The 27,634-nt window shown below is 38.2% G+C and overlaps 1 long non-coding RNA gene across 50 annotated transcripts in view; it reads left to right on the forward strand.

Annotated features, from left to right (window-relative positions):
* Nucleotides 1-27,147, forward strand: part of LOC110007188 (uncharacterized) — a 33,448-nt gene extending 6,301 nt beyond the window's left edge. For 17 of the 50 annotated variants that reach the window (XR_016061646.1, XR_016061645.1, XR_016061650.1 and 14 more), the window contains 5 exons: nucleotides 42-19,975; nucleotides 21,731-21,771; nucleotides 22,017-22,932; nucleotides 23,585-23,657; nucleotides 23,776-27,147. This is a non-coding gene — a long non-coding RNA (uncharacterized LOC110007188). The remainder of the gene's footprint in view (nucleotides 1-41; nucleotides 19,976-21,730; nucleotides 21,772-22,016; nucleotides 22,933-23,584; nucleotides 23,658-23,775) is intronic. The other 33 variants (XR_016061658.1, XR_016061661.1, XR_016061663.1 and 30 more) reach the window with 29 other exon arrangements.
* Nucleotides 27,148-27,634: the final 487 nt, after the last annotated feature.

The raw sequence follows: 27,634 nt of genomic DNA on the forward strand, positions 1-27,634 counted from the left end.
ATTAAAATTCTCTCACTATTGGTTTCTATCCACGTGTCCAGCGTGCGGTTGTCCAAGAGAGGGTTCTCTATTAAACTCGGGTCCTCGGCCGGAGACCCTGACCGGGGCCCGTGGAAAATCCAGGTCCACCACACCAGTCATATCGGAGGGCATGTTGTCAGCCCCTCACCAACGGGTAGTCGAAATGCCACCTGTCACTCTCACCATCATGATAATAACAGGCCAGCCACAGGCCATTCCCTCAGACCCACCCACAAGGACTTGTAGTTCCCCTGCTGGTCTCATGTTTTGGGGCAACCCAAGGGTCACCCCGACTCACTCACTGGCGTCGGGCCTCTTAGGTCCCAGCCCCACACCTAAGGTTGGCCCAAAGGCTGCCCGACCACCACTGCATGTCATCCACCCATCTCGGTGCAGCCGAAATGCTGTCCAACACTTCCAAACTTCCGACTTCCACACTCCCCACTTGCATCCCCCCCACTTCCTAGCTTCCCACTTCCATACTTCTATACTCTCCACTTCTGTACACCCTACACTATACACTACACCTACCCATACACCACACTACCCATACACCACACCTATCCATGTGCTAGACCTACCAATACACCATACTTACCCATACATCATACTTATCTATATACCATACCTATCCATATACCATACCCATACCTAAGTATACCCCATACCCATCCATACACCATACCCATACTCAACTATACACTATACCCATACCCATCCATACAGCACACCCTACACCATGCTGCATACATGCTCCTTTCAAGGTGCCAGTCTCCCCCAATCTAGGCGTCAATCTCTCTCAAGGTGTCGGTCTCTCTCTAGGTACCGATCTTTCTCTCTTTCTTCTCTTCTCTCTTCTCTCTTTCACTTATTTTTCCTTTATTTTCTCTTCTCTCTCCCTCCCTCTCTCTCTCTTTCTTTATCTTCTCACATTCTCTTCTTTTTCTTCTTCTTCTTCTTCTTCTTCTTTTTCATGTGCGTAAGAAGTGCCACCAAATTTAAATCCTCACAAACTCTACCTCATCACTTTCAAAACCTCTGACTTTCTCTTCTTCTTCTTCTACTTCTTCTAAATCTTCAATTATCAAACCCTTAAATCCTCACAAACTCTACCTCATCACTTTCAAAACCTCCGACTTTCAAAACCTCCGAGGACGAACCGACGGACATCGACCCCCCCTTTCAAGCCATCTTACAAATGTGTGATTTAGAAGGCGTAGCGCAGCGCAAGGGAGCCGGAGTCAAACCGAACCGAGAGGTAGGGGAGCTTTCCAAATTGTGATCTAAGTCAGCGCCCGGGCATGTCACGACCCCATCACGTGAGGTAGGTCCTACCTCACTTAGATTTTTCTTTTGTTGGTTCTAGCCGCATACTGCACACTGTCTTCAAGAAAGGGTCCTCGGGTAGGATCCCACACCGAGTCCCCGACCGCGCCGAGAACCAAGGCTGACCACCGGCCCAACATACTTTCTCTTTCTCTTCTCTCCCTCTCTTGCTCTCCTCTTTCCTAGTCTCTTTCCTCTCTCATTTTTCTCTCTTCCTCTGTTCTTCTCCTCTCTCTTGCTGTTTATCTCTCTTTCTCTCTCTAATCTCGGGACAACGACTAGGCTGCTGCCCCACCTCTCTCTCTCTATCGGGATAGCAGCTAGGCTGCTGACCCTTCTCTCCTCTTCTCTCTCCCTCTCTCCCTAGCCAAGATAGCGGCTAGGTCGCTGCCCCTCTCCTCTCTCTCTCTCTCACTCTCTCTAGCTGCTTCCCCCACTCCCTCTCTCTTGTTTTCCCTCTTCCCCTCTCTTCTCTTACTCTCTCTCCCTCTCTCCCTCTCGTTCGCCTCTCTTTTTCAGCTCTTCCTCTCTCATTTTCTCTCTCTTTCCCTCTTACTTCTCTCTTTCCCTCTCTCTCCCTCCTATATCTCACCTCTCTCTCCTTCACTCTACCCCACCCTCTTCATTCATGATCTCTCTTGTCTCACTTAAACCACTCTTATGGGGTTCTTTCGAGGAGTCCTTGATATGGTTTAAAACCTGGCGTCCAATGACCTTGTGAATCGTCTAGGGGTCATCATCTGTTATTTTGGTTGGTGATGGCAGAGGTAGATCGTGGCTGCAGTTGGTTAGTGATGGCGGAGGTAGGTTGTGGCTGCAACAGGAAGTGATGGAGCTGCAAAGTAGAGGTCTGGAAGATGGCGGAGATAAGGCGGCTGGACAGCTGAGGAACAGAGCATAGGGAGAGATGAGAGAGAGAAGCGGCAGAGTGGTAGAAATGGGCGCAGCAGGGTGTGAGTTGAAGTGGTAGCAGGGACTTTTAGACACGGACAGCAGCAGAGTGGTTGGCGGATGGTAGTTGCGCTCAATTGAGGAGCAGAGGATGGCAAGAGGGGTGGTGAGTTGCAGGTGGAGCACAGGGACTGAGAAAGAGGTGGAGGATAGGGGACGGCTGTTTTGTGCCGAGAGAGGCACACGGCGATGGGTTTACATAGATGGAGTTGGGTAGGATAGATCGCACACGGCAATGGGATTAGGAAAGGGGCGAACGACAATGGGGTTAGGAAAGGGGCGCATGGCAATAGGGTTAGGAAAGGGGCGCATGGCAATAGGGATAGGAAAGGGGCGCATGACGCTAGGGTTATGAAAGGGGTGCATGACGATAGGGTGGTGGGAAAGGGGCGCATGGCGATAAGTTGGTGGGAAAGGGGCGCACGACGATAGGTTGGAGGGAAAGGGGTGCACGGCGATAGGTTGGAGGGTCGCACAATGGCTATAAGAAGGGTTTTAAACCATAAAAATTTTATTTTTTAGGGGATTCATTATTGGGATGAAGAGAGGGTTCATTTTTTGGATCATGCAAACGCCGCAAACATGGTTTTCAAAAATTGTGGTTTCATTATATTACAATGACATAGTGACATAAAATCACTCCACTATTGATATAGTGTATTCTAGAATCAAATGAATCAATTACTAGCATTCATGTAGGGTTGGCAATGGGCCAAGCTTAGGGTCCTAAGAGGTCCGGCCTGAATCAAAGACGAAGACCGTTAGTCTTGTGGCCCTTGGCTAAGTTTCATGCCCGGTGGGGACTGTGGTGGGACTAATGGAAATTTATATAAAAAGAAAGCATTAGGAAATAAAAACCCTGGCCGGTCCAACTTCGAACCCCCGGGCCTTTTTTTACCTAGTCGAGCTGGCTGTCTCGTTACCAACCCTACTTTCATGTAAACTATATAACCAGCAAGCACAGAGGTCATTTACGAACCTCCAAGTTAAAAAATTTAAGGGAAATTTATCAAAATACCCCTAAGAGATGAACTATTTAACATTTGTTAACATTTCTTTGAATTTAATTTCAAAATACCTATCAAAATACATATGATAATAACATGGAATAGTTGCAAAAGGGTAAAATGTTTTAAGTGTACGTTTGATAAATTTCTGAAAATTTAACTATTTTGACACAAAGTTGAAACCACCTTATATAGAGAAAAGTTCATTCATGTTGGTTGAAAATCCAAATAGTGGCATTTGTTACTTTTGCGACTCGCTTGTGCTCTAATGGTACTCATAAAGTTAAGGGAACTGCTCCTGCATAGATCTTTTCTCGCTTTTGTTCCATCTTCCATGAACACATACTTCTCTCTCTCTCTCTCTGATTCTTTAATGTGGGACAAAACTCCCCTACTTCTCTCTCCTTAATATGATAAGATCAACTTTTACAGAGACTATGGTTTTGAAAGATGAAAAAAATGTATTTTGAAATAAGTATTTTTCAATGCAAATACTTAGTTGCCAGCATGTCAATACCTGAGGTGCTCAATTGAAGCTTCAAATTTGAACTATTTTGGAATATTATCATCATTTTTTTATTCAATTTTTTACAAAATAAATGTAATATTTTTTCAAATAATAATTATAGGAATGTGTCCAGCTACATCAACTTTTTAATTAAAAATTAAATACCTTTAATATTAGTAAAGATTGATACCTATGTATGTCCCCCCTTAATATTGTGCAACATATTGAAGACATCGGTAGGTATTTCATACCCAAGACGTGCATATGTATGAACCTCAACTTTTTGGTGACATTCCATTCTTTTTAGCTATCTTTTATTATAAAAAGAAAATTTATTTTTTGGTGACATTCCGTTCTTTTTAGCTATCTTTTATTAATAAAAGAAAAAGTATTTGGTGTAACAATGGACGTAGTTTAACAATTGTGTCCCCCATGCATCAAACTTCCATTTGAGTGTTGTTAAAAGAAAAAAGGAGCTCCATTTTAAAAATTTCATGACGATGATGATGACAAACACTAGTTTTCTTCAAGAATGATTTGTTCTTCAGTTTACATTCTGGGTTTTTTGGTTTGTTTATGTTTGGACTTTTAGAGATTAGTCATCATTCTTGTTGTTATTTATAGGTGTATCAGAGTATTGGCTGAGTTCCGTCAAAAAATATTGCGCCCTTAGGTGCCATGTGATGCTTTTCTTGGAGGCGTATATGGTGTCGTTTGATGTTCCACTGAGGTTTATGGATTTCTTCTGAACTTTATGTTGATTTATTATATAGCATCATTATTTTATTGGATCATTGCCACACATCCTGATGAATACATGCTACAGGAACTAGCTATTTTTACTGGATTGGTTTCGGACTTGTTCGAGCTTGTAGATTCATGCTTTGGACTTGCTTTCTTGTTGTCTAGCCTATAGATGCTTTTTGTTAATCATCTGATGATCCTCTTTCGTCTTGGTGATGCAGCTCCGTGGCATAGGGCTACTGGGTGGGCTTTATTTGGTATGCTTTAATTATAGTGAAGTGTTTTGCATCTCTCATAGGTATATACACTAGCTATTGTTATGTTGGGAGTTTAGGCTGCATCATGGTGCTAGCAACCATATTATCAGCTGATTTGTATATCAGTTTTGTTTACGCTCTGATCTACGCCGATATTTGGGATGAGATCTGCTCAAATCTTAGCAAAAATTAAGTTATTTTTTTAAAAAGTAGAGAAAGTGGGGTCGCTTGAATTATGGGCTTAGAAAAATCCCAGATCCATAACAGATCCGGTCTTTTCTGAATCCATTGGAAGCGTCAGCTCCAAATCCGTATTTTGACCTAAAAACGCTTCTAAATTTAATCAAATCTAATAATAATTAATTTTGAAAAAAAAAAAAAAATAAAGCAAAAAATTAAAAATTAAATGAAAAAAACAAATTAAATTAAGCAAAGAAAGATATACTTACCTCTAAGGACCCAAAACCTTGAGTTTTGGACTCGGATCAGGCCGCTCTTCTGATTTGCGTCACCTTCTCCTTTTTTTGGATGCCTTCGTTTGCTCAGATTGGTAGATCTAAGATTCTTTGACCTAGATCTAGGGTTCTTAAGGCAGAGGGAAAAGCTGAGAATATTAGGTAAGGACATAGGATTGAAGGAGAATTTCCTTAGTTTTCTAAGGGTTTTGGGATCTTCAGAGTGTTGAATATGGATCTTGGGATTTTTTTTTGATTTTTGGGGATTTTTCCTAATTTTTTAGTAATTTTCTAGGGGGTTTCCTATTTTTGGGTAATTTTAAAAATTTCTAAGGGATTTTTTTCTTTTTTTCTCTTTTTCCTCCTCTTTTGTGGTTAGGGAGAGGGGGTATTTATAAAATGCAATTGGTGATTTTTGTTGATTTTTTTGAAATTTTTTTGAAATGTTTTGAATTTATCTTGAAGTTTTCGCCTTATCTAATTTAAAAAAACGCTTTTACTACATCATAAAATGCGTTGACTATGCCATCAGGTCACGTCTGCGTCATCAAGCCGTGTATGGGCTTTTGGGGCCGCGATACAGCCCGGCCTGTGGCCTGACACTTGGGTCTCACTGGGACTAAATTGTCGTTTGCTATATCTTTTTATCTATAGGTTCGATGCAGGCGATTCTTGGACCGTTGAAAAGATCTTGAGATCTACTTCAAGTTGGGATAGAATTTGGGTAGTTTTGGAGCAATTAAATTAGATCTAGGTTGCATATGGTCTACTAGGGTTTGTCTGGTCCATTAAGACCAGAATCGAGGTTTTAGGAGTTCCCTTAGCCAGAATTTCGAGGGGGTTGCCTACAGCTGCCCCTCTTTGGCATTCACCTGGGGTACCAGGTAAATGGCAAAGAAGTAGACATCTGAGACACAGTTGGAAGGAAAACCTTTTTTGAGAGATCATTCCTTTGAATGACCCCTACCCTTTGGGTAGGCGGTATGCCGATGGATGTTTTTGATTCGTAAGACATTGAACTGGCACTGCTATTTTTGAATTAGTGCGGTTGAGAGGTCTGCAACAATTGGGATTCAAAGTGACAGTCAACAGGAACCGTGTTATCTTTGAGCCGGTGACACTCCTTGTTGTAGTTACTCCAATGCTACCTGTGAAGCTGCTAGAGTAGTCATCTTCGACTTTAAACCTCTTTCTAGGGGTTTGACTCTTCTATCGAATGAGACTTTGATTTAGAATAAATGATGATTTAGAATAAATGATGGGATGATGAATTTTTGGCTAATTAAATTTCTTGTTTGCCTTCGATTCTGATTCTTGAGGTCCATAGATCCAGGCTTTTTGGTATGGGAACCTATAGGTTGGTTTTTTTTTCTAAAGGTTTGCAAGCATGGCAGTCTAGGATTTAGTGACGGCGGACCCAAAAAACCTCGATTCTAAACCTAAAGGATCTCCTAAAAACCTCGATTATGAACCTAAAGGACCACACAAACTTTTGTAGATCTTAGACAACCTAGACTCAATTTAATTACTCCAAAACTACTCAAATCCTATCCCAACTTGAAGTAGATCCCGAGATCTTTCTAACGGTCCAAAAATCCCCTGAATTGGACCTACAGATAAAAAGATATAACAAATGACAATTTAGTCTATGTGAGACCCAAGTATCGGGCTGTTGGCTGAGCTGTAATGCTGCTTGATGACGCAAACGTGATCTGATAACGCAGTCAACGCATTTTAGGATGCAGTAAAGGCGTTTCCTAGAATTAGATTAGCTTAAAACTTCAAGATAAATCCAAACAATTCCGAAAAAATTCCAAAAAATAAAAAAAAATCACCAATTGAATCTTATGAATACCTTTTCTCCCTAATCCCAAAGGAGGACAAAAAGAAGACAAAAAAAGAAAAAAATCCCTTAGAAATTCTCGAAATTAGAAAATGGCTAAAAAATATCAAAAAATAGGAAAAACCCTTGAAAAATTCTTAAAAAAATTAGGAAAAATCCCAAAAAATTTAGAGAAATCCCATAATTCATTTCAACTACTGGAGGTTCCAAAACCCTTAGAAAACTGAGGAAATTCTCTTCCAATCTTAAGAAATGCTTAGGTACTTAAAATCCCCAGCTTTTTTTTTGCTTTGGGAACCCTAGATCTAGGTCAAAGAACCTTAGATCTACCAATTCGAGCAAGCAAAGGCTTGCAAAAAAAAGGAGATGGTGGCGCAAATCGAAAGAGCGGCCTTATCCAAGCCCGAAACTCCGGGTTTCGGGTCCCTTGAGGTAAGTATCACGTTTTTTTGATTAATTTAGTTTGTTTTTCTTTATTTAATTCTTTGTTTTATTTTATTTTTTCTAAAAATTAAATTATTAGATTTAATTAAATTTAGAAGCGTTTTTAGGTCAAAATAGGGATTTGGAGCTGGTGATGCCAGTGGATTAATAAAAAGACCGGATCCGTATAGATCATGATTTTTTTTGAGCCCATAATTCAAGCGACCCCACTCTCTTAACCTTTTCAAAAGTAACTCGGTTTTTGCTAAGTTTGAGCAGATCTCATCCTAGAGATCTGTGCAGATTGGAACATAAATAGTTTAGCACCCACCGTGAGGCACCTTGAGCTTCAGATCCGTATTTTAGATTTAAAAAAACTTATTCTTTTTTTATCATATTTATTTTTCCAGAAAAAATAAAAAAGAATAAACAAAGAAGAAAAATGAGGTAGATTTAAAAAGATTTATTTTTATTAGATTCTATCTTTTCTTTCTAGATCTTATTTTTCTTCTTTCCATAGAAAATTTTAAATCTTTTTCTTCTCAATCTTTATATCATCTTTATTTTATTTTATTTTAGATCGTCTTTCTTTTTAGATCCTATCTTGATCTTCTTTATCTTTAGATCTTTTTTAGATCGTCTTTATTTTTTTTCAGATCATCTTTCTTTTAGATCCCATCTTGATCATCACTATCTTTAGATTCATCTTTTAGATCATCTTTATTTTTTTAGATCATCTTTCTTTTAGATCTATCTTGATAATCTTTATCATTAGATCTTTTTTTTTATGTTCACCTTTTTTATCATATTTTTAGATAATCTTTTAGATCATCTTCATTATCTTTGTGTTTTTTTAGAAAATCTTTAGATTCATCTTGATATCATCTATATCATCTTTTTCATATCTTCCTCATTCATACATCATCTTTAGATCATCTGTTATCTTTTTTAGATCACACTTATCATCTTTAAGTGCATCTTCATCTTTTTAGAATGCATTTTTTAGAAATAATCTTTATCTCTTTCCTAATAAAAAAAAAGATTTTTTTGCCTCTTTTGATGAAGTACATTTTTTAAAAAAAAAATAGAAGAATTTTTTCTCTTTTGATAAAATACTTTATTTTATTTTTTTTTAAAAAAAAGAGAAAAGAAAAAAGAAGATAGCTCTAGGCTTTCTTTTCTTTATTTGTTTAGATTAGAAATAGATCTCGTCTTTTTTAATCTTATCTTTGCTTTTAAGTCTTATCTGCATAACTTAGAATTTTCTTGACTTTATCTTCTTTAGAAGCATCATTTATTCTCTCTAAAAAAAAAAAAAAAATCTTTTTCTTTTAAAAGTATCTTTATCTTGTTTGTTAGATAGAAAAAAAAAAAAAGGATAATTTTTTTTTTTTTAATGAGATTTTTGTGCACAGTCTTGTAGTTTTGTCCATAGTTCATGATGACTCAGTTATTTAGTTTACTACATAGTTCAGACTCCTTTAAATGACTATACCTACAAGACCTTATGGCTCAGTTCCCTAGGTCTGCCCTGTCTTAAGTCAGTCGATACCGAGTTTTAGTGAGTCCATAATCCCACACTCAGGGCTAAGCTTAGCTAATCCATCTGTGGTCCAGCAAAACTGTGGAGTGCAGCAAGTTTCTATGGCTTGAGCTACTCAGAACAGTTGGAGCATTCGACCCGAAGCTAAAGAATCAGGGTTGAACCAACCTTCATCTTCTAAGTCTTATGTCTAGGGAATGTATTGCCCAATCAGGAGCGCACCTCCAACAAATGTCCAAATCTAACTCAAGCAAGGCTAGCCACCAAGGAAAACTAGAGAGTAAGACATCTTTGCCTAAACCCAAGAGTTCATCAAGCTATGTCTCTATTCCTCAAAGTTCATATTTGTTTAATTCTATTGACTACGAGTCCCTTCCAATCGAGTGTCTTAAGAACTTACCTACGGTCAAAGCTTTCTTGAGGCGTGCTGCCCTTGTTGAGTCACACGTCCTGCCTAGTGTATAGAGTCGTCAGTCAGGTCAGAGTCAAGGGACCTCTCTAGCCCCTGAACAACAAAGTCATGTGAGTTCCACCGTGTCGACGAGTTGGCATCGCCAATCGTCTCCACTATTCAAATAATCAGCTCGACCACGGGGCCGTCCATCCTATAGTCAGTCGTGACGTGACCCTCCCCAGGTCATGTATAGTCATCCACCTGTGCAACCTCTTCAGACTGCCCCAGTCCCACACCATAAGTTGCAGTTGGCCTATTCAACTCACGTTCCAACTCAGTATTCATCGAGTCAACTGTACCTGTCAGCTCCATACCCTCCGGCCTCTAGTCACCCATACTAGGGATATCCTATGCACCAGGCCCCGACGATCCATTTCCAGGCCCCAGCACTGGCATATTAGCCTCCGGCTCCTTCAGTCCAGGTCGCTCCTCAGACTTACCCATACTATCCTCCAATCATCTCGCAGACCTCGCTTTCGTCTAGTCTAGTGCAACCCATATTAGCGGCATCCCTTGCACCACAAATTATGCCATCAATTCTAGGTAACCAGCAAACCTCTGAGGTTAAAACCCTTGAGTCAGTTAAGCTCGCCCAGCTGAATGGCAAATTAACCACATTTAAAGAGACTTTAGCTAAGATCGGAGTTCCAAATATACTTCCTCCAAAATCTTACGTCAAGGATGTTCTTGGGATGTCGAACCTTTTCCTCTGGGTTTCGAATTCCCTCAGTTTGAAAACAAGTTCAACGGGAAAGGTGATCCTAAAAATCATATCATTGCTTATCTATCGACTGTTCTTGCACTTGAAGAGAACCTCGCCGTCTCAAGGCCATGTTTTAGTACACTCTCCCCGGACAAGCTTTAACATGGTTCATAGAGGTGGTATCAAAATACCCAAATCAAACTCCCGATGAGTTGTTTCAATGTTTTGTTGAGCAAATATCACGGGACCAGACAGAGATCAATGACCCTTGGCGAATTGGTCTCCACCAAACAGAATTCGGGCAAGTTGTTTACAGATTTTGTCTAATGATTTAGAGAGATTGCATCAAAAGTCATTGATTGCACGCTTTCTGAAGCCTCTAAGATCGGTATGGCCATAGGGAATGCTTCCCCTGAGTATAAATTCTACCTCAGTAAAAGCATTCGGCCTTTTTCTTTTGACTCATTGCTAAAAATGTTTCACGTTATGAGAGATCAAAGGAAAAGGCTCGAGATCGGTCACCAATTACACTGGAGCAAGAGCCCGATGAAACTATACTGGGTCAAGAGCCTGATGAAACTATACTGGGGCAAGAGTCAAATGAAGTCGTGAAGGAACAAGAGCTTGACTACAGTGAAGATTCATCTAAATGTAACTCTGAAGAGATGACAATTGAAGAATTTGATGACGATCCCAAGTCAGAACCATCACCAGAATCATTTAAGGACAGAATCATTTAAGGACATTGATGGGGCTTACTCAAAGCAAAGTCAGGTAATATCAGATGATAGGACTGATGCAGATGACGAAGTCCTAGTTGGTATCAACTTGATAAAGATCGACGAGTCGAAATCCCTGCTCAAGCCTGAAGATCATCCTATATGGCATTGGGGCACAGGAAGAAACCGCCCAGAAAATGAAAATGAAAATGGTAGAGTGACGTATTTACCAAGGAATTTCAGAAACCAAATGATATGAATTGCCTTAGGTTTGGATCTATTCCATGGGGAGCTCCTATAGAATTAGAGAGGTCCAACCCACAAAAGAAGGAAACAATTTCAGCAGTCCCAATAAAAGTTGAGAATATGAAGACACAAAAGGGACCAAATTATCCACCCTATGAAAAAAATATCAGATGAGCATGAGTACACTCAAAACCCTGTGGCTAGGAAATTTTATAAAGAAAATGCCAAGGATTGCCTTAGCCCAGAGTGTATGATTCAAGACAGTATGAAAGAGCAAACTCTCGCACAAGAAGTTCCAATTGAAGTTGAAGGAATAAACTTGCAGAAGACTCAAGACACCCCTATCCTAGATAGCAGGGCAGGGGTAGATGATCCAAATCTTGAGGTTATAGATTCTCAAATTCAAATTGAGGAAAGTAACTGTAGAATTATGAAACTCAAGAAAATGAGGAATGTACAAAAAAAATCTCGATTCCGGTCGAAGAAACGAGCACACAAAAAGTTCAAGACATCCCTATGATACTTGTCGCCACAAAAGAAAATGATCCCATCTTTCAAATAAGTGTAGTGGATGATTCACAGGAGGCTCAAGTCATCAATGCGCTCAATGGAGATCCTGAAGCTAGGCACTCCCAAGACTACATTTGTGAGGAATTCCTTAATCTCGATAGTGCAATCCATGAAGAAACAAAAGAGTCAAGCTTAGAGGATTCTGTTGAACTATCCCTTAATGTGAACCCAAAAGCAGATCCATCCCCTCAAGAATGGATGAAATCCTAAGAGGCCTACTTGGGCCACCTTCACTTGACTTCTTTGCAAACCCACCTATTTGGGATGAAGAGCTGATTAACGCAGAAAAAGCAAGGGATCCAAATTTATCAATCCTGAAGATCTAACACATCTGCAAGAGTTAAAAGAAATCAAACCCCTAGAAGTTGTAAGTGGACCACCTGGGCCACTTTTAAAGGATTTTCTGAATAACTCTCGCCTATATGGGATGAAGAACCAGACATTAAAGATCAAATCATGTTGTTCCCTCAAGAAAAAGGATCTCAGGAAAAGACCTTACAGGGGCAGCCCCGTCAAACCACTTGATAAGAGTACCCTCACTTGATGATGAAAATAAAGCAGGGGCAATCGGTGAGGCCTACACCTTCCCAAAATGCCTTGAGGCGATGTGCTCCTCAAGAGCGACAGGGCGTGGGGTGATCACTTACTCTTCCCTTTCAAATAAGCCAAGTGGGGCATCCATGCTCTGCTTAGGCATTATACTCTGTGGTATTGACAACCTAAGGAGTTGAAAAATAGAAAAAAAAAAAAAAAAGATAAAAAAATAGAAAAAAGAAGAAGAAAATGAGCTTAGCCAACCCAACAAGAGATTGAAGGATTAGGAAGCTGAGAGTGACTATGAGTCTGAAGATCAAGGCTCGAGTGAAGCAATCCAAGGAGGAAAGATTCTATAAGAATTCGGTAACCTTTGTTAAGGAAGTATCTGATACCAACCAGAGGCAAGGAAAATCTAAGGATAACCAAAACTAGGACTTCCCTACCACTTGGAAGAAGGAAGGATGATTGAGTTTTATCTGTTTTTTAGGACGAAGTGCACAAGAAGGAAAAAGGCCATCGACTCTTCTCCTTCTCCGCTTTCTTCATCATCTTCTTCTTCTTTTTCTTCAAAAAAAAAAAAAAAAAAATTCCGTTGAGATGAAAAGTCGAAAGGAATCTCAAGCGTTTTGAAAAAAAAAAAAAAAATCTGTTGGGCTGAAAATCAGAAAGGAACTCCGAGAGTTGGAAAGAAAAAAGCTACCGGGCTAATTACCTGAAAGGGACCCCCGGGCGATAAAAAAATAGAACTTCTCTATCTTTTCGTCTCTTCTCCAAAATCTCCAGAAATTATTCGCATCTCAAGTTAGAATGGCGTCAGAAAGCAAAGGAAGGAATCCGTCCAAGTAAAACTTGAAGGGGCCCGACTATCTGAACTTCAAAAGAGTGGTAGTAAAGGAACAAAATTGGAATTCCAAGGATATTTGAGCACTCTGAGGCACATCCCATATTATCCAAGACATCGGTTTGCTCGGAAAACAAGAAAAAGTCTTCCTTGAATTGTGACAAAGGAGCTAAGATTGGAAGATGAGGAAGTACGTAGTGATTCTTCGTTCATCTTCAAAAATTTCCCCTATGTGTTTCATGAGTTTTCAAAAACCTTAATTTCTTTGGTTACAATGTAGCTCGAAACTCTCTTTCTGTTTCAAAATTCAATCTATCTTCAAAACCTTCTAAAATGTTTAAAAAAAAATGAAGGAGTTTCATGGAGGCTTGGATATGATGCGTCCGCCGCCACCAAATCTTGGATTGCCATGCTTGCAAACCCTTGGGAAAACAGAGACCAACCCATAGGTTCTCATACCAAAAAGCCTGGACTTGTGGATCCTAAGAATCAGAATCGAAGGCGAACAAGACGTTCAATTAGCTAGAAATTTATCATCCCATCATTTCTTCTAAGTCAAAATCCCATTCGATTTGAGAATCAGACCCTAAGAAAGAGGTTTAAAGTCGAAGATGACTGCACTGGCAACTTTTAAAGTAGCATTGGAGTGACTACAACAAGGAGCGTCAACGGCTCAAAAATAGCATGGTTCCTGTTGACTGTCACTTCGGATCCCGATTGTCGGAGACCTCTCAACCGCACTGACTCAAAGGTAACAGTGCTACTTCGATGTCTTACGAATCAAAAGCATCCATTGGTGTACCGCCTACCCAAAGGGTACTGGCCATTAAAAAAAATGATCCCTCGAAAAGGGTTTTCCTTCCCACCGTGTCTCAGGTGTCTATTTCTTTGCTATTCACCTGGTGCCCCAAGTGAATGCCAAAGAGGGGCAACTGTGGACACCCCCTCGAAATTTTGGCTGAGGGAACTTTTAAAAATCTCGATTTTGAACCTAAAGGAGCAAAAAAACCTTAGTAGACCTTAGGAAACTTGGACCCAATTTAATTGTTCAAAAACTACCCAAATCCTATCCTAACTTGAAGTAGAGCTCGAGATCTTTCCAACGGTCAAAGAATCGCCTGAATCGGACCTACGGATAAATGGATATAACAAATGACAATGTAGTCCCTATGAGACCCAAGTGTCGGGCCACAGGCCAGGCTATAACGCAGCTTGATGATGCAGACGCGGCCTGATGATGCAGTCACTGCGTTTTATGATGCAATAAAGGCATTTTCTTGAATTAGATAGGGCTAAAACTTCAAGATAAATCCAAACAATTCCGAAAAAATTCCAAAGAAATCAAGAAAAACCACCAATTGAATCTTAGAAATACCCCCTCTCCCTAACCCAAAAGGAGGACATAAAAGAAATATAAAAAAGAAAGAAATCCCTTAGAAATTCTCGAAATAAGAAAAATTACCAATCCAATAAATAGGAAAAACCCTTAGAAAATTCCTAAAAAAATTAGGAAAAATCCCAAAAAGTCTAAAAAAATCCGAGAAAATCCCAGAATTCATATTCAACTTCTGGAGATCCCAAAACCCTTAGAAGTCTAAGGAAATTCTATTCCAATTCTAAGAAAAGCCTAGGTAAACGTTACCTAAAATTCCCAGCTTTCCTTTGCCTTAGAATTCACCTCCAATACTAAGAAAAGCCTAAGTAGACCCTACCTAAAATTCTCAGCTTTTCCCCCTGCGTTAATAACCTTAGATCTAAGTCAAAGAACCTTAGATCTACCAATTCCAGCAAGCAAAGGTCCAAAAAAGGAGATGGTGGTACAAATCGGAAGAGCGGCCTGATCCAAGCCCGAAACTCTAGGTTTCGTGTCCCTCGAGGTAAGTATCACGTTTTTTTGCTTAATTTAGTTTGTTTTTCTTCATTTAATTCTTTGTTTTATTTTATTTTTTTTGAAAATTAAATTATTAGATATGATTAAATTTAGAAGCATTTTTAGGTCAAAATATGGATTTGGAGATTGCGCTACCAGTGGATTCAGAAAAAGATGGGATCTGTATAGATCTGGAATTTTTCTAAGCCCACAATTCAAGCGACCCCACTTTCTCTACCTTTTAAAAGTAACTCAGTTTTTGTTAAGATTTGAGCAGATCTTATCCCAGAGATCGGCGCAAATTGGGGCATAAACAAGTTTCATGTTGCATTTTGTTGGATGGCTGACAAATAGGTTTCTATAAGATTTCTGTCTGGACACGTGGACAATATGAGGTGACGAGATTGCCACGAACAATCAAATGTCAGAAACATCGCGTACCATTTATAGAGCTCTGGTGAATGGGTGTAAGTTATCCTTGATATCTGTGGATGTCAATTTCTTTGTTGATACATTCTATATTGGCTTGTGTCTGGGTAGTTCCATCTTTGGTGTCTGTAACAGTGACTCTCCAGTGGTGAACCAGGGGCGCCAACACACATGGAATGGCGATAGGTGCACAAGTTTATTAATTGAGAACTGGTTGCAAAGTGAAAGATGGTTTGATTTGTGGCTCTTGCCCTGGTCTGTGTGAACTGCAATTGTCTGAGTTGTTTAGTGTTGGTTCACCTTTTGGTTTGAGATGGAATGAGGATGAAAAGTCACCTGAGATATGCATTTATTGGTTTTTTTAGATATCGGAGATAGAAGAGAAGGGATTTGGTGACGTTGTCCATTCACTCTTTACTTTTTTAAATGTGGTTCTTTTTACGCAGGATTTTCTATAGCTGATTTACCTGTAAGAGCCGTTGTATATCGGTCCATTCCTACACAAGATACTATTTTTTGTCTTTTATTATGCTCTTGACAATATGTTGTGTTTGTTTTTTCTATATCTGGGCTTTGCCTCTATATTGGGGGGGATGTTGGGCTGTTTTTTGGGCGGAATCAGTATGGTACAGTGATATACTTTTTCTCTTTGTTTGTAAAGGTTTATATGCTGATTCTGAAGTCTTAGTTTGCATTTATTGTTCTCATTAGGTACCGTGTTGATTTGCCCATGTAATCGGAGGCACACATTGGACTGTTTCGAGTTTGTTGTCTAGCTGTGTCGTTTGATTTATTTGGACTCAACTTTGGACCTTCTTTCTTGTTGTCTAGCCTAGAGTTGCTTTCTGTTAATTATATGATGATACTCTTGTGTCCTGGCGATGCTGTAGGTGGGGGTGCTATATATCGATTGGTTGTTTGCTCGATGGGCTCCATGGCATATGGCTGCTGGGTGGGCTCTTTTTGGTATGTTCTAATTATAGTGAATTGTTTTGGATCTCTCAGAGGTATATACACTGGTTGTTATATTGGGGCTTTCGGCTGCATCATGGTGCTAGCAACCATATTGTCAACTGATTTGTATTTCAGTTTCTTGTTGCATTTTGTTGGATGGCTGGCAGTTAGGTTTCTATATGCTTTCGGACTGGAACACATGGACGGTATGAGGTGAGGAGAGTGCTAGTAACATTCAAATGTTAGAAACATCGTGTACCATTTATAGAGCTCTGGTGAATGGGAGTAAGTTATCCTTGGTATCTGTGGATGTCAATTTCTCTGATGTATATTGGCTTTCTGCCTGATCTACGAGGTGTCTGGGTAGTTCCATCTTTGGTGTCTATAATAGTGACTCTCCAGTGGACGAGGAGCGTCAACACACATGGAATGGGGGCGTATGCACAGGGTTATTAAGTGAGAACTGGTTGCAAAGTTGAAGATGGTTTGATCTGTGCCTCTTTCCCTGACCTATGTGAATTGCAGTTGTCTGTGTTGTTTAGTTTTGGTTTGATCTACATGTTCTTCTAGTCACCTTTTGGTTTGAGATGGAATGAAAAGTCACTTGAGATATTCATTTATTGGTTTTTCAAAGATCGGAGGTGGAAGAGAAGGGATTTAGTGATGTTGTTCATTCACTCTTTAGTGTTGGTTTAACTTATACGTTCTTCTTCTAGTCACTTTTTGGTAATCGATCAATGTTCCTTTCTAGATTTTGAGATGGAATGTGGGTGAAAAGTCACTTGAGCTGTGCATTGGTTTTTCAGATATCGGAGGTGGAAGAGATGGATTTGGTGATGTTGTCCATTCACTCTTACTTTTTTATTGGTGGTTCCTTTTATGCAGGATTTTTAGCTGATTTGCTTGTAGTAGCTATTGTATATTGGTCCATCACTATACATGATGCTATTTTTTCTCTTTTATTGAGCTCTTGACAGCATGCTGTGTTGTTTTCTTCGGTATCTGGGTTTGTAATGTTAGATTATCATCTTGCTGTCATTATTGATTCATGGATCTGTTGAGATGTTAGGTTTCTATGTGCTTTTTGATTGGAACATGTGGACAATATGAGGTGAAGGGTCACTTGGTGTGACAGTAAAAGGCTCGGGTTGCCAGCCCAAGAGCGTGGGTTCAAGTCCTAAGAGCGGCAACTTTGTGCATAAAAGCCAAAGGTTAGGACCATTTCCAGCTCACCCTTCCCGGGACCCTGTGTAGATAGGACCAGCATCGGGTTACGGCCTTTTTATTGTGGTTTATGGGATGATGGTTGTGTTTTTATTTCAGTATGCTTAAAGTCATGGCTTCAAAGGTCTAATCTATTGTAATCTCTGAAAGATAATCAACTATCCGGAAGATAGGCTTGTTGCTTTATGTTTGGGCCTTCCTTTATGATTTAATTGAGTCTACCAATTCTCCAAGTTTTCCCTCTGATTCTTCTCTGGTATTGTTTCTTGGTGATTGCTTGCAGAGTTCTGCTGGATTTTGTTGACTCCTAATGCTATTGCACTTAGGCTGCCCTCTGACTCTCCTCTAGGTGATGTCGTTAAAGAGGTGTTCTTTTGTTCAAGTATTGAAAATTGCTCTTTGGTTCTTCTTGGTTATCGATTAGAGAGCTATCATTGTAACCTGACTTTATAGTTTGCTATTGTTTGTGGAGGAATAAGGTTTCATTACCATACTCAGTTCTGATGCCTAAGCTATTGTGGGTTACTTCTATTCAGTTTGTTGTATCATGTTGCTGAAATTTTAAGATTATTTCTTTGGATTATTTACAATCAACTTGATGCAGGTAGAAATCAACTTGATGCAGATAGGGGTTGAGGAGTTCTGCAAGTTGTTCCATTTTGTTCTTGAAGCAATGCAAATTGGAAGGGGATTACTTCTTTTAATATTCTGATCAGTTTGATATCGAATGATAATATTACCATTGGTCATCATGGTTGATCTAGAGATATCTTTTTTGCATATGCAGATTATTGGATGAGTTGAGACACTAGTTGTTGCATTGTGTCTGGTTGAAGGGCAACATGTTGAAGTGTTTATGTCAAACCATGGATTCGTTGATGGTTTGTAGTGTTTTGGGAAAACAGTTACCTCATCTTGATGCCACTTTTCAATTCCTTTTAGGTGTAATAGTGATCACTCTCTCCAATTTTTGGGATGCCTAATTATAGTGAGTCCTCATCGATGATTTCATGAGGGGAACTTTGTGGATGTTGCTGGGCTCCTGACATAAGTTGTTCCTGCATTTGATATCAACCTGGATTTTAATTTGGTTTGTGCATTATGGACTCATTAGGTTTGGATAACCCTCAAGAGATTGTATTTGGTTTGGTATTGTTTTGGGAGACTTGCATTCACTTGACTTGCTTTCAGGGTATTGGCTTGTTGAAAATTTCGTGATCTTGGGTGCCCCGCTATTGGAGGCAATAGTGGAGGCGTACATGGTATTTGTTTGATGTTCCTCTTGGGATTTCTGGATTTCTTTTGTTCTGTGTTGAATTATTTTATCAATAACATCTTTTTTATTGTATCATTGCTGAAAATGACGAGTACAAGAACTAGCTATTTTGACTGTATTGGTTATGGAGTTATGCAAGTTCCGAGATCTGTGCTGTGGTCATAGGGATTTATTTCTTGTGGTTTTTGGTAGGCAGCTGAATTCTTAGTTTAATTGTTCACTAAAAAAAAAAAATATCTTAGTTTAATTTGGTTTGTTTTTTAAGTTGTGGTATGATGTGGAGATACAGTTCGTGCAATATGATCATGCAAAATGGCTCATGATAGTCGTGTAAGAACAATCATCCACGCTTAGTGTTATCTACCTTACCTCTTTGTTTTATGTTTTTGTTATTTGTGTTTCAAAACATTTTGGAGCTGACCTTCAATGGTTTGTACTGATATTATCCATGGATGGAGAAATGTGTCCGTTAGAGGTTTGGAAGATGAGATTGTAGCATTCTTTTGAAGTTCATCTGCATATTCAGTCTTTAGTATCCTTGACATCTGGTCTTTATTTTCTTCTTGACTGATTTTGTCCTAGTTACACTCTTATGTTTGGCAGTGTCGGTCCATCTGTTTGTTCACTTTAGTTGCTCCCTCTTGATGTGTGCTCTTCTTGGGGTGGGAGGTTATTCTTGCATTTTGCCATTTTAATAATATATGTGGATGAGATGAATTTTGTGTTTTAAGAATGTTGGGCTTTTCTTTGCTTCATCAGTTGCTTCTTGTTGCTGCTGGATTCTCCATTGTTGAGCACACACTGGGGAGGGGAAGTTGCTGCCACTATGCAATGTTTGCTTTGATGTACATCTGACATGAATCCAGCAAATTTTAATCTTCGTGCGACATTGAGCACACACTGAGGAGGGGAAGTTGCTGCCACTATGCAGTGTTTGCTTTGATGTACATCTGACATGAATCCAGCAAATTTTAATCTTCGTGCGACATTGTGTTCAACAGTTGTGCCTGATTTTATTGGTGCCATCTCAGGAAAATGCTGGTGTTGGTGTCGATGTTAGAGAAGCCATTGTGGGTATATTCCAAATTTACGTCTATATGGGATTTCACTGTCGCGTCTGTATGGCTCTTTCCTTGTCATATTGGAAGTTAATTATTTTTTATTATTGAACATGTAAATATTTGGTGGTTAGGTAATGCTATTTTGTACAAGAAAATCGTGTCCCAGTAGCTGCATCTGCTATGTACATATTGTAGTTCTTTTTGTAAAATATGTGAATGAATTGGATCGATCTTCTATCTAGACATGAATTCATGGATTAGAATAAAAATGTGGAGGTACGATATCTTTTGTCTTCTGACTCTTACACTAGCAGTTCAAAAATTTAAATTTGGTCCCTTATGTGAGTTAACATTCACTCTTAACTATTGGATGTGAAATCTGCGTTTGAACTTCGTACCCAATCGATGAATGATCTGAGCGTTGTATAAAAAAATAAGAAGTTTTATTATATATTTTTTTATCAAAAGTAAATGGCCTTATTATGTATATTTTGTAAATTTTTAGTTTCAGGTTGCACATATCTGGTTTATGTTGGAATTGTGAATGTTTGTTTCGGTTAAAAATTGATATTGTATATTTATAAAAATTTAAAAGGAAATGCCATTTGTTAAGTAGATAATTTCCAATTGAAGAAGTCCAATCGGGGGATTATGCGTGGAAGTTCTGGATTAGTGAGGGGTGGCGGAAAAAATTTTGTCAATTTGTAAGGATTCGGGTTAGAGTGTGTTGCCGTGAAGTAATTATTGTAAGATCTAGAGTTCCTCTATTGAAAAGAGGGTTGTATATCTTCCATTAGTTACGGATATCTGTTGTGTTTCTTTTGTTACAAATTGCATATTAAAGAGATAATTTGAGAAATTTCAAGTTTTGTTTGGTGGTGTAGCCAACCGTGAGGGTGTTACATTGGGTGTCAAATCTATTGTGGTCTTTGGGGGCATATTATCTTTACCATCAAGTATTCCTTTTTCCTCTAAAATTTAAAGATCCATCTAAGATCATTGTTTTAAAAGAAATTGAATTTGACGTCTCAACACTTAGATTTTGTCTTCTAAAAATATTAGGATTATCTTATTCAATTTTGAGATGTGTTTGGGGCATTTCATGTGCATTATCTTCTATTTTTTCTTTTCTCTCTCCCCCCACCCCCAAAAAAAAAGATTGGTTGTTAAGATCGAAATTTTGCCCGTTCAAAATTTGGTGCCCATGGGACACACTTAGAATGGGCTTTGCTGGAGGGAGCAAGTGGGCTCTATGAAAATAGATTAATAGTGTACCTTATGCAATAAACATCATCAGAAAGATGACAAACATCATTTCTAAATCTCGGTTAACTTCATTCTAAATCTACGTTCGAATTTTTTTTTTTTTTTGAGTCACTTTGATACAAAGCATGGTTGAATTTATATCGCGCTGTACACATACAAGTAAAACTTTCACGCTTCTGAAAATTTTTAGAAATTATATATCACAAGAAAATCGTTTCATTGTGCTCTTTTTCTGATTGATTTTTACTGTCCTTTGATTACTTTTGTGTGGTCTTAGGGTTTCGTTTGTATTTTTTCTTTCTAGATCACTGTCATGCTTCTTGGCGAATCACTTCTTGTTGATCTTTGACATTTCTTGATTTTAAAATTGGGATCTTACTATAATAGGGTGTTTTGAGTTCTTTCGGTTTCTTGATTTTACTCAGATCTACAAAGATCGTTTTTATATATTGATGGGCTCCTTAATCATGTTCAAGGAGTGATGGTTCTATTTTTGTTTCAGACATCTTACATGTGCATTCAAAGGATCGTAATCTACATTCTGTAAGATAGGGTTCTTGTGGCTCTTATGTATTAATCTCTCAGTTCTGCGGTTACCTCCTCCAGTTCTTGTCTGGTTTTCTGTCTTGGTGATTGCTTTGCAGTTTGACTAGTGACGATGGATTTTGTTGAGTCTGGGTTCCTTTATGATACTATTTTGGGTGATTTTATCTGTGAATTTATTGATGGAGGTTCTTTTGTGGAAGATCAAAATCCCTCTCTGGTTTTCTCTGTTGATTGATTACCAGGCTATCATTGTGACCTGATTATCGAGTGCCATTGTGTGCCAGGGAATGAGGTTGGATTATGGTACTCTATTTCTAGGTGATGTTGGCTTTTGTGATGCTGATATTTAAGTTATTGCATTGCTTTTGTTGGCCCATGTAATTCTGATACCTAAGCTATTAGATTACTTCTGGTCAGATTGGTGGATCATGTTGTCAAGGTTCAAGATTAATTTTTTGAAGATTCCAAGACGCTCGGGGTTATTTGCAATCAACTTGATGATAATAGAAGATCTCCATCTTGAGATAGTGAAGGAGTTCTGCAAAGTTTTCAAATTTTTTAGGGGAACAAAAACATATTGGACCGGTGTTATTTCTTTTAATATTTTTATCAGAGTGTATTTGGTCATTGTTGTGATCTACAGATATCTCTTCTGCATGTGCAGATGATTCCATGATTTGAAGCATTGGGTGTGGCATTGCTTTTGGTGATAGGCAACATGATGAAGTGCTTATTGCAAATCATGGATTCACAGATAGTCGTCTGGTTTTGGGAAAACAACTACCCCATACTGATCCCACTTTTGAATTCTTTTAATTTTGGTGGTTCATTAGGTGCAATAATGATAACTATTTCGTTCTTTGGGATGCCTGATTATAGGTAGTCCTCTGGATGATCTCATGAAGGGAAATGTTGGTCGGTGCTGTCATGCTTCTATAACAAAAGTTGGTTTTTGCATCCGATATCAACCTGGTTGGTTTGGATCATGGACTCCATTGGTTTGGATAACCCTCATCAGATTTATTTATTTTATTTGGTATGGTATGGTTTGTGTTGGGAGGCTTGCTTTCTTGAGTATTGGCTCAGTTCCTGTTGAAATTTTGTGCCCTTAGGTTCTACGTGATGCTCTTATTGGATGCAATAATGGGGCCACAAATGGTATTGTTTGATGTTCCTTGAGATTTCTGGATTTCTTCTGCGCTTTGTGTTGCAGTATTTTATCTGTAATTTTTTATTGGATCATTGCCGCCCTTTTTGTCAAGTATGGGAACTAGTTATTGTTCACCGTTCTTGTTATTTATGGTTGTGCCATAGATTTGAAGAATGGTGTCTGCTGGTGTCTGTAGGATGCGATTCTCACCTTCTGTTTGTTTAGATGTTCAGTGGCACATATATAGATGTGGAGTTTGCTCATTGGAACATGAAGATATAATCCCACATGTTGGGGATTTTTTTTATTTGGTTTTTATTTTAGTCCATTGCTTTCTACTTAATCTTTGGAGGTGTTTTTCTTGTTTATCTTACTCAGTTCCTGTTATCTTGTGTCTTTAGATACCATGGCGTTTCTCTTTCGTTCTTTTCGGCTTATTAATGGATATACATGTCTGTTTGCTTGATTGTTTATTCCAAAATTAAAGTTTGTCACTCTGGGTTATTTGTTCTCTACTTGAGAGGATTTGAGTGTGCAAAGTATTATTCTTTGTAGTGGAAAGCATCTTGGAATGGTGTTATTTTGTATAAATGCTTTTCATTTTGGATCCTTACTGTCTTTATTTTGATTGACACAAAGTTGTTTCTTCTGAATTTGCAGCTCTTTGCAGGTTCTAAAACTTTGCTTCTCCTTCCTTTCTCAATGATGCCGATCTCCGTTCATGGTTTTACTGGTGATTATTTTTTATAGGGGCAAATTCCTCCCATTTGATTCTCTCTCTCATTCTCCTGAATTTGGTGGCATTTATTTTGAACAATAGTGACAAATATCTCCCTATGTTCATTTTCTAGGGCATGAGTTTTTGTCGTGATTTGGAGGATGGGAGAAGGTTCTCAGGTTGCTGCTCTGCTGCTACAAAACAGTTGGTTTGTCCTAACGTATCACATTGTTCCCATGTTTCTGTGTTGTTCTGGAATTTCTTGTTGGGAAGCAATGAAGAATTCTTCATGGTGTTGCGTGTTGTTACGAACTGTTTCTGATTTTGTGTTCTATTGAAGTCTCAAAATTGATATTTTTGGTCGGTCGTATTTTCCCATCTGATGTTCTGTGCCGTACTTCTCTTTTTCTTCTTCTTTTTTTGATGCTATTCTTCGTTTCTTGGTGACTATCTGTCAGGTTTCTTCTTATATGGTCCTCTACATTTCATGTATTGTGGTGTCTGTGGTATTTTACTATTGTGTGTTATTTTTATGATACTTTCTTGTGTTGTGCTTATTTTCTAATTAATGGATAATGGACTTTTTATCTTGTGATGTGTAATGTTGTGCTTGTCCGTCTTGTCACTCGCTGGATTTCTGAAATCTGAACTTGTTCTCAGTGAACTGGTTCTTGATTTGTAAAGGGCATCTACTCTTGTATAATATTTGTTTGTTAGCTTCTTCAGCTTGCTCTCTTTATTCATCCTTCGATCCTTGAATCAAGAGTTTGGCCATCCATTTCTTCTAGAGGCTTTCCTTTTGTTCTGCTTCCTGTTATGAATCCTTTTAGTAGGTTGTGTTCGTATTTCTGTTGTAGGTTGTGCTTGTTGCCTCATCATATTGTCCATTTGGAGAATATGGGTTTTGTCAGATACGCTTCTTTTGGTGTTATTTTAGGACTTCTCTCTTACAATTGTCTTTTCAACTTATCTGTAAGTTTCTTCGTGGTTGCGGTCTAAATGGTGCTCTTGGTTTTTGCCAACTCCAGTTGTTATTATCCTATGATGGTTGTATTTCAGCTCTGAAGTTATCAGTGCCATGGATTGTAGGGTTCATTGAAATTAATTTTCAAAAATTCTGTTGTATATGGCTGTCAACTTTGGTTTTGAGAAACGGCATTATGGAGTTTCAAATTATTAATTTAGATAATTTTCTCCTTTTGATTTTGAGTTATTCCTCAATCCCTCCTCTCTGGTTTGTGACTTTTGAAGAATATGGATTTTGTTAGTGATTTTGACTTATTCCTCAATCGCACCTCGCTGGTTTGTGGTTTTTTGAAGAATATGGTTTGGTCAGATAGGCTTCTTTAGGTGTTTTCGTAGGGACTTGTCTCGTTGGTTTTTGTCAACTCCAGTTGTCAGGATAGATATTATCCTATTATGGTTGTATTTCAGCTCTGAAGTTATCACTGCCATGGTTTTTAGGGTTCATTGAATTAATTTTTCAAAAGTCTGTCAACTTCGGTTTTGAGAAACAGTATTATGGAGGTTCAAATTATATATATTACACCTCAAGATTAATTTGGATAAATTTCTCCTTTTGATTTTGACTTATTCCTCAATCGCTCTCTGCTTCGTGGTTTTTGAAGAATATGGGTTTTGTCAGTGATCTTGACTTATTCCTCAATTGCTCCTCTCTGGTTCGTGGTTTTTGAAGAATATGGGTTTTGTCAGTGATTTTGACTTATTCCTCAATTCTTCCTCTCTGGTTCATGGTTTTTGAAGAATATGGATTTTGCTAGAGGCTTCTTTTGGTGTTATTTTAAGATTTGTCTCTTACAGTTTTCACTTCAACTTATCTACTAGTTTTCTTCATGGTTGCAGTTTAAATAGTTCTCTTGGTTTTGTTAGCTCCGGTTGTTGTTATCCTATTATGGTTGTATTTCATCTCTGAAGTTATCACTGCCATTGTTTTTAGGGTTCATTGAGTTAATTTTCAATAACTTCTGTTGGTATATGGCTGTCAACTTTGCTTTTGAGAAACAGCATTATGGAGGTTCAAATTATATTACATGTCATGATTAATTTGGGTAATTTTCTCCTTTTGATTTTGACTTATTCCTCAATCGCTCCTTTCAAATTTAAAAGTGATTTAATTACATGGATTTCATTGCATTGCTTTAAATTTCTAGGTGACTTTGGTCCAGCTGATGCTTAAGCTACATGATTACTTCTATTTTTTTTTTTTCCATTTTCTGAATTCCACATTTTTACTTGTTTGTTTTTCTTTGCTTTGTTCTTGATGATGATAGCAACTCTAAAACTGGGCAAAATACGTCTTCATAAATAAATCCTTTGGAAGTGGTTGTTTTATTGAATATTCTTTGTTTCCGCTGGCGTTAATTTACTGTACGTTGTTGTGACCGAGAGATGGCTCTTCTGCAACAGCATCTTTAATTGGATGAGCTGAAGCTCAGATTTTTAGTTGCTACTGGTGACATGTATTTTGAATTGCTGATTTCAAGTCATGGTTCATGTTTATACTGCTTCCGGTCAAATCTCTTCCCCTTCGGTTCTATCTTTCAATGTTGTAGCTTTGGTGACAAACTCAGAGGATGGATTGTTCTATCTTCATGTTATGGGGTGTATGATTTTGGGTAATTCAACATGGAAGAAAATTGGCTGGTTGCTGCTGTGCTCCTTCGACTCAAGTTGGTTTGTCAAATCTATTGAATCATATGCTCAATGGATCTATGTTTTCATGCAACTTGTGTGGGTGTCGGGTTTTGGGCTAACTTAGATAGGATATCCCCTGTCAAAACTGAATTTGTTTACTTTATATTGGGAGAGCTCTTGCATTCACAAACAGTTCAGTATGTGTTGAAATTTTGTATCCTCAGGTGCCATGTTTAGATGTTCAGCCTGAAGCCATATACGGTCTTTTATGGTATTTGGTGGCTGTCTGGTTTGATCCATCAATTTGAGGTTTTTGGTTTTCTCCTGTTCGTTTTATTTATCCAGGTTAGATTATTATTTTTATTCTTGTTGCCCTTCTGATGTGTTTAGGAGCTAGACATTCATAGAGCGTTTTGCAAGTTTTTGTTTATTTGTGTCTTTTTGTTTTTTTCATAAAATCCAGGCCCTTTAGAAACTGTATCCATTATTTAGAGAAATATATATTGCATGCACCTGTTATCTATTTTGAAATTGATCATATTTGTTACTTCCAGATGGAGTATTTACATGATAAGCAATGGCAAAGCTGTTCTGTTATCAAGGGACTTTTGAGATGCTAATTTATCGAGAGAGAGAGAGAGAGAGAGAGAGAGAGCCATTGAGACTTCCACATGCTTTGATGAACAACTAGAAGCTTTTTATTTACAAGTGAGGTGATTTATCCTCAACTTTGATTTTATTTGCAAGATATGTGATTTATACTTCTCACCAGAACTTTAATCGTGTATTATAGAGAGTTGTAGTGAAGATATACTTGAGCTCTTTGAGATTACTTTTCATATCGGTTTTGTATGTTTCTTTTTTGGGCAAGCTTTCTGTGCCTCCCCTACTTATTTAACTTACATGTTTCCCATTATCCAATCCTTCATTTTAACTGGAGGGCTGCAATGCCCAATCACAATGTCAAGTGTCTTATTTTTAGTTTTTTTATGCAAAATATTTGGTGCCAAATTTTGGGTGTCCACTCTCTGAAATTCGCACTTATAAAAAATATAAAAAATATTTTTAATAAAATAAAATGAATAAAATAACTTTGAAATTTTTAAGGGGTATTTTGGTTTTATATATTTATTGAAAATTTCTTTTTAGTATTAGGTGTGCTTTGTTGAGATGATGGTACGTATTAAATTTTATATTCATATAGTTTGTAAAAATAAGATAAAAATAAAATATATTGAGTTAGATCAAATGGTTGGTGGCTCGCATGATCCAAATTGAATGGTGTGGGGGGTGTTAGCACCTCAAAGCCTTTTCAAACAAAAAAGTATATAAAGAGA

Source organism: Amborella trichopoda, chromosome 8, assembly GCF_054954075.1.
Source record: "Amborella trichopoda isolate Santa Cruz 75 chromosome 8, AtrichopodaSantaCruz75HAP2 v2.0, whole genome shotgun sequence".
Lineage (NCBI taxonomy): Eukaryota > Viridiplantae > Streptophyta > Magnoliopsida > Amborellales > Amborellaceae > Amborella > Amborella trichopoda.